This window comes from Pteropus vampyrus, unplaced genomic scaffold (assembly GCF_000151845.1).
Source record: "Pteropus vampyrus isolate Shadow unplaced genomic scaffold, Pvam_2.0 Scaffold389, whole genome shotgun sequence".
Taxonomy (NCBI): domain Eukaryota; kingdom Metazoa; phylum Chordata; class Mammalia; order Chiroptera; family Pteropodidae; genus Pteropus; species Pteropus vampyrus.
The window spans coordinates 581,907-590,695 of record NW_011889170.1 but is presented as its reverse complement, the minus strand read 5'-3'; positions in this window follow the sequence as shown (position 1 = coordinate 590,695).

Genomic DNA, 8,789 nt, shown 5'->3' with positions numbered 1-8,789 from the left:
TGGCCATCTGTTAGAAAGCAAATGTTAGACTCCGTTACTCTTTGACAACACCCAGTTCATGTAAGCAAAAATAAAGGTAACTGGAATTAAGCATGAGATTCTAGGCAAATAAAAAGAAATCTGAACATTTTAATTTATGATAAACAAGATACTTTGTTCCTAATTTTCAACATACAAAACCGTCTGCATTTTCAGTGGAACATTTTTGTTATTGAGAGATTGAACTGAGTCTCTGTCATCTTGAAACAAAATTATAGTATAATTAGACTAAGATAGATAACCAATGCTCAATGTGGATTAATAGTCCTAAATGCTACTATTTGTATCTCCTTTGCTCATGAGTTGGTATGCTTATAATCAAATGACTCAAATAGATTTTGCTTAAGTCTATCTTCATTTACAAAGCAAAATCTCACTCTTTTATAAAGCAAAGTCAAAGCTCATTTTGCCAAGACGATTGGATATCTTCTAATGTGGGCTATTTGTTCTAGGTGTATCTATAAATAATTCTGTCTTTTCTGAAAAATTTGACTTGTCTCTAAAGTCACTGAACAATTAAATTAGTTCAATCTATTAATGTAGTAGTATAATGAAAAGAAAATCATCTTGTTAATCAGTAATTTTAGATTAGAATTCAGACTTTGCTCCTTGCTGGCTTTATAGCTTTGACCAAATTACTTAAACTTTCTGAGCTGTAGTTTTATCATGAATAAAATGGGAATTATAATACTTAACAGCTGTGTTAAGAGCACAAAATGAGATAAAATATGTGAGAAGGGTCTGTAACCATGTTAGGTACTTATTGGATATAACAGATGTTAATTTGTTTTTTTCTTTGCTTTATTCTAGACCCCATTGTCCACACACACACACACACACACACACACACACACACACACACACACAGTAGTTTGATTAAAATTCCATTAATTAATTTACTGGTTAAGTAAGTTAAAATAGTCAAACAAGTTCTGTACTATTGCCTCAAGTAAATAAGATTCTGGCTAAAAGCGAGAAGTTTTTTGTGTACGTGTGAAAAATTGAACATTTTCTCGTCATCACAATATCATCACCTGATAGCAGACCAGGTAGCTCCTTTTATTATAGGTAAAATAAATGATGGTAATAATAAAGTTTTTTTTAATGCTCACATGGCTTTTTTTTTTTTTTATAGTGACATTGGATAATGAAATCCAGTAAGTTTTAAGCGTATAATTCAACAGTAAGTCCTACATATTTTGAATTGCATGTTCACTGCACATAGATTTCTTTCTGTCACCACATACTAGACTTCTTTTACCTCATTTACCTCCCCACTTTCCTCTTCCCTCTGGTAACCACTAGTCTATTGTCCATGTCCATGAGTCTCTGATTGTTTGTCATGGTTTGTTGTTGTTGTTGTTGCTTTTAGGTTTATATACCACATATAAATGATATCATGTGATTTTCAACTTTGTTTGTCTGGCTTATTTCACTTAGCATGAGTATCTCGAGGTCCATCTATGTTGTCGCAATGGTAATATTTCATTTCTTCTTATGGCTGAGTAATATTCCATCGTATATATGTACCACAGCTTCTTTATCTAATCATCTATTGTAGGACACTGGCTGCTTCCATGTCCTGGCCGCTGTGAATAATGCTGCTGTGAACATTGGTATGCAAATATCTTTTCAGATATGGCTTTTCAAGTATTTGGGTTAAATACCCGGTAGAGGGATTGCTGGATCATATGGTAGATCAATTTTTAGTTTTTTGAGGAAACTCTATACTGTTTCCCATAGTGACTATAGCAATTTGCAGTCCTACCAGCAATGTATGAGGGTTTCTTTTTCTTCTCATCCTCTTCAATACTTATTATTACTTGTCCTGTTGATAATAGCTATTCTAACAGGTGTCAGATGGTATCTCATTGTGGTTTGGATTTGCATTTCCTAATAGCTAGCGGTGCTGAGAATCCTTTCATATGTTTGTTGGCCACATGTATGTCTTCTTGGGAAAAATGTCTGTTCCGGTCCTCTTCCCATTTTTAATTGGATCCGCATGGCTTTTGGAAAGGTTCATTTTCATGTTGTCTAGATAATCAATGTGAATTTCAGAAAATATCATAACATTATTTGAGCCAGAATAATTTGTCTTTATGTAATTTATACCAAAATTCAAAATGCAGAAATATTTAAGCTAGATATCAGTAATCATCATTATTATGCACAAAGTTTTTGCTTTGTTCAGAGTGAATTTCTTAAAGTAGACTCTCCGAAATAGAATATATGAATTAAAAATGAGTATTCTAAATATTTTTTCCCATAGTAGAAGAAGTCTTTGCTACAATATGACTTGTATAACTTTATCTTTACTTCTTTGATATTTTAATGTAAAGAAAATCATAGTAAATTTTTGTAAAGAGGGAGATTTGGTTGCTATCATTAGCATTTACTTTATTAAAAGTAATGTCAATCATTTCCAGTAATTATTTTACTAATTGTTTCAATTTTTGATTACATAGTTTAGTAATATAAAATATTTATTTTATCCAATTTTTACATTTGCTTTATATTCTAACTTGTCTGGTATTGATATTTACACTGAAGTTTGTTCAAAATGGCCCAATGCATCACTGACCAACAGTTTTTGGAATTTTTTTTAGTTCTAAATGTACTCTATACTCAATAGAAATAATTTAGAAAAAGATAACATAATAAAGACAAAAATGACAAAATTTTTCTATCAAGAGAAAAATATAATTTTCTTTCTTTTTTACCCAATAGATATTTTCTATTTGCTCTGTGCCTCAGTTTCCTTAAGTGGAAAACAGAGATAAAAATAGTAACTTTCTTATAGGGCTGTTATGAGAAATAAATAAGTATGTATATAGCACTAAAATCACATGCATATGTATATGTAGTTTATGTGATATAAGTCATAACTACAATATAGTCATATCTTTATAATCCAATATCTTATAGATCAAGAAATCTCATTTATTAGTCTCTCTTTTTCCTAATCAAACATTCTTGACCTTCTTAAATCTTTTCAAGGTGTTTTTTTTTCCAATTAAAATTGTTCTATAGGCAAAGAAAAACTTAAGCAAAATCATTGTCAGCATAGTCTTATATGTTTGTAAAGAGTAAAGAGACAAACATCATAAGAATATGTAGAGGAAGTTTTCAAACAGGAAGAAATAGTAACAGAAAATGTTTGGAACTTTAAAAAGGAAAGAAAATAGTACAGTAGGTAAAAGTTGGGATAAATGTAATAGACCATTCTTGAGTTTCTTATGTATGATACTTGAGGCAAAATTATAACATGTTGGGGTGGTCCGTGTATATAGATAGTATACTCAAAACAATTATATTTAAGTGATGAGAAGAATGCAGAGACCTAAGTAGAAGGGAGGTTTTAATGCTTCACTTAAGGTGGTAAACTGTTAATAACAATAAGCTGTAATAAGTTATATATGTATATCAGAAAACCAAGAGCAACCACTAAGAAAACTAAGTAACACAACTTAATCAAACACAGCATTAAAAAAACAAGATATAATACTACAAAAGTTTCAAGTAACGCACAGGAGAGCTAGAAAAAAAGAAAAAGTGTGATAAAAAGCAGGAAAACAAAGAAAACAAATAATAAGATGGCAGACTTAGCTTTAAAGTTCAATAACTCTAAATGTAATTTTAAATTCACCAACTAAAAGACAGAGATTTGTGGATCTAATGAGAAAACACGGAACAACTATATGTTGTCTCTGGGAAGCTCACTGCAAATACAACATAGGTAGACTGAAAGTAATGAATGAAAATAGATATATTATGGCAATATTATTTTTTTAAAAAACAGAATATATATGTTAATGAGATAATGTAGACTTCATAGCAAAGAAATTTACATCACATAATGATCAAAGGATCAGTCCTCCAAGAAGTCGGTGACTTTAATTATGTGCATAAGAAACAACATAAAAACTGATAGAAATGAGAAGAGAAAGCATCCGTTTCCTGATCTTGTCTGTCAGCAGAATTGAACAAAAAGAAAGAGTTCCAACTCACTTCTGCTATCTAACTTGTGCTTCAGAGGAACTAATTGGCCAATATATTTATATTAAACAATGACGACTAAATAACATGAAGTAATGTAGGGATTATAAAGAGAACACATATTTCTGCTCATGGTAACTATGCAATTGAATAGAAAATAAAATACAGATTCCACTAAAATACAATTCAAAGGAAGAATAGAGGAAACATATCTGGTTAGGTGATCTGCATTTTGAGGTTGCTTTGAGATTTAGTAATTATAAGAGTGTAAGGCATGTTTAAGAAAAGGGGAGTTTATTTTAGATCTGTTGCCCACTAACTATAGAATCTTAGATAAGTTACTTTATTTTTCCCTTGCATATTGAAGTAATCATAATCTAATAGATTATGAGAGGTACAAGTTTGTAAAGGTGTTATTTTAGTGTTTCCTTGTCCTATAATTTCATCTGAAAACTATTATCCATACAGAAGATGTGTAGATAATAGGTCAAGCTCCTTAAATGTACAAAAAAAAATCTCATTTTCTGAATTTATATCTGTTTTCATAAGTTCAAAGTGTTTGATTCAGTATCAGTTCTTTAGGAATACAACATATTATCAACAATTGTTTGAAATGATTAGTCTGTGATCTTCTTTTCCCTGAATTAATCAAATGTTTGTGTTTTGTTAATTAACTACTTGAATAGTCATAATAGTAGTAATAACAGCAGCAATAATAATTAACATTTATTAAATACATGCTATGTGGCAGGCACTGTGTATGTGTTCTATGTGTTTTACAAGTATCTTGTCATTGAATATTCACAGGTACCATGAGAGATATACTATTACTTATGTTACTTCTGTATTCATGTTTTTTTCTTCAGAATTATTTTTTGAAACTCATCTATATAGATGCCTGTAGCTATAGCACATTAATTTGCAAATGCCAAATTATTTTCCAAACTTTTTTTGGCCAGTTCCATTTGCATTCCAAATGGATGAGATTCCTTTGTTCCATATGCTTGCGGTATTTGTATTGTCAGATCTTTATATTTTTGCCAGTTTAGAGGTAGTAATTTTTCTAACTAATGAAATTAAACACATTTTAAAAATGTTATTTGGTCATTTATATTTCCTTTTCTATGAAATGCCCATTCTTAATTGTTATTCTTTTAAATTAATACTTGAGATTTTACATATCATGAATATTTAATGCCTATTATCATTACAAATACCTTCTCTGTTTTGTAGACTGACTTTCACTTTTTAAGGTGTTCTTTGAATAGACTAAACTTATATTCTCCCCATTTCATGTATACTTTTTGTGTCTTTTTAAAGGTATTCTTAACTTATTGAGACCATGGAGATGTTTCTCTACTCTCCAAATTTTTGTTGTTTTTTACATATACATTAATTCCAGAAAAACTAAACTTGAAATTAATTTTAAATAGTATCAAGTAAGAAAACAATTTAATGCTTTCCCACATGAAAACATTTTCTCAGTACTATTTATAAACCATCTTTTCCTACAGATTTCCAATACTATCTTTTCAGATATCAGGTTTTCAATTATGCTTGGTTCTGTTTCGCTCTCTCTTGTTCTCTCTCTCCCCCGCTCGCCCCCCGCCCGCCTCCACCGCCCAATGTATGTTAATCTTTGTATCTTTGTCTCTAACCTAATTTCTATAGGTTTATGTAAATTTCTGAAGGCTTATGGTTCTTTCTGATATCATTCTCCTAAAGTTCTTGACCTTTAGGTTTTCTGTATAAAGTTTAAATCAATATCAATTTATACAAAAATTTTATTTGTTTTCTGTAATAGCATTAAATCTATAGGATACTAGAGATAATTAAGAATTTTATAATGCCGTGACTTCCTTTCAATGATCACAATGTTTCCATTTAATTACGTCAATAATGCCTTTCAAAAAAGTTAAACATCTTTATAAAGTTTGCATCCATCTTTTATTAGAATCATTAATAAATGTTATATACATATATACACAAATATATGGAATGTAAGTGTCATCTTTTCTAAAACTATACTGTTTGAATAACTATAAAAATGCATTTTTTATATATTGCTCTTTTAACTAGCCACCCTGCTGAACTTTCATTAATTATAATAAGGAGATCGTAGATTTTATTTCTCTCCATTTAAAATAGATAATATAGGTAGAGATATGGTATATATAGGTATATAAATATATGTAATCTTACCATCTTAATGTATTTATTGGCCTTTCTGGATCAGCAAAGACTTTCTATAAAATGTTGAATGATATTAGACATCTTGTCTGTTTCCTTCAATTAAAGAAAACATTCTACTATTTAATAATGAATTTGGTATTTGTTGAAGTTTTTTTCCTTTTTTTTCAATCCTACCTTTATGAGGGGAAATACTAATCTCTATTATATAATATTTATCATGGAATTTTCCATTGATATGAGTTATATACATTCATTTTGTTACAGACATAAAGAGTTTGTCCACTGGGCGCTAGCAGAGCAAAACACTAAACATTGAGAATTGCAGTGGAGAAATTAAAATTACTTTGTTTGCAGAGCGCTAAGCAAGGAGAAAGGGAAAGTTATTGCTCAAAAGCTTGAAATCCCCAATCCAGAGGTTGGGCCGTGGGTTTTTAAGGGTTTGGAGAGATCAGGTATGTTAAAGCTTTGGTGCGGCAAGTTTTAATTAGATGAACTTGGAACCTGGCCATTTATGGTAAAGAGACATCAACATGAGATCTCCCTGAACAATGGACCCTTGGTTTCTGTGAGTCTAGGTGTTCAAGTTATCGTTAGGTTGGGGGAGGTTGGGCGGGACTTTGGTTCTGGGTGCATCTATCGGTCAAAGTTCTTTCTTCTGCACATACTTGGGCTGCTGATTTGTGTTTTTCGTCTGTTGTCTCTAAAAAAGCAATTTAGTATCTTGTTAAACAGGATAAGGCCATTTTGAGTTGCTTCTGCAGTTACAATTTTTCAGATCCATATAAAGTTACAAATTTTCAGAGGAGATTATGTTGTTATTATTATTTAATTATTTTTCCTTCTTGACCTGAAGTAGATCTAGTTTCTTCTGTAGTTTCTCTTTTCTGGCTGATATATATTTTTTTCTAGTTCCACTGAGGATGTAGTCCCTTCAGGAATCCCAGTTTTATGTGGGGGTCTCAGATTCTGCTCCACAACAGTGTGTAGGCTCATGGCCTAAAAACCATTACTTCAGACTAATGTCAGTCTCTCAAATTCTACTTTACTGGTAGTATATTTTTTTTCCCTTCCAGGAACACTTCTAATATCCAGTTGGTTTAACACTGATTAAAATTCATGGTGGCTATAATTTTTAGCCCTTGGTTATTTCCTATATTTTCTTGAAGGTTCATTGATGGGTTTAAAGTATTTTTTTAAAAATTTATTCAGCCCTTAGTTTAGTTTAGTTTTGATTTTTTGCACTTAGATGAATTTTCAGACTATTGTTGGTCTGCTGGAAACAAAGAAAAAATTTATAGTCCTTTAACAACATTTTCCATCTTATACATTTGCTCTTGTTTTGAGTACTTGAGATGTAATTTCTCTCTATGACTCCTATTAAAATCATTTTTATTACTAATCACACATTTAAAATCTCACATACTCATAATATTCCTTATCTACTATGGCCCAATTTATATTTCTCTCTTCGAAACTACTCATTGTCTGTACAAGTCATCTAGCAGTTAACCATGTATATCTTTATGATATCTCATCTATTATTTCCTTATAATTACACTTTTCTGTCATTTTAACTGCCTTGTTAGGACAGTTAATCTATATCATAATTATTTTTAGACTTCCTAAATGCTAATGTGGTGTTTTGTGCATCTTATAGTCTGGCTAGGATGTGCAATATTTAAATTACCATTAAACTTTGTTGAACACATATGTTCAAGTTCTTTTCTCCTTATTTTTCAATCATTCTTACCCTGGCTTTCACTTTTTTTGCTGTTCCACATCATTCCTGAAGTTAACTTACAGTGACTATATTAAACCCAGTGGAATACAGGAAATGGCTTTATTTTTCTATAAACATATTATTATTCGTTCACTTTCTCTCCTTTTAGTTTTACTTTGACTTTCAATTCAGGAATTTATAACATGGAAATAAGGGTGTCATGTCTTTTTTAAATATTTATTGATTTCCTTCCTGTTTTGCTTTCTGTCCTCTAGATATGGCATAGGGTCAATGATGGTTAAATAACGAGAGACAAATGAGTCATGTTGTTATAATCCAGACATAACTGTCCACTGTCATGGCTGACCTTCAAATGCTGGCTCCCTCACAGGGAACATGCATTTCCAGTTTTCTGCCTTGGTTGATGCTCTCCCTGGCAAATTCCTATATATGATTGCTTTTCATATCCCTTCCTTAGTGGCCCACTCATAGACTTTTATTGCTGTAGTACTCTTTCCGTAATAGACAACTCCTTTGGCCAAGGTACTTTCCAGGTTATATGAACTAGATTACTTTCCCTTGGGAATTTATTGTATCCTTATCCTGCCAAAGAGGAGGAAGAGAGTGTACCATATCCGACTATAAATTCTTCAATCTTAATTATGTAGATCATGGTTACTTTGGCCAACATTTGGTCTTTAGACTTTTCTAGGATAGAGTTGGGCATCAGGTTCTTGATGCACATGCTCTTCTAAGCCCCTAAGGATATACATTAGTTTTTCCTAAGAATACTCGAATAATGCTCTACCATTGATGGCCACAAAACTCATTTTTTTCTTAT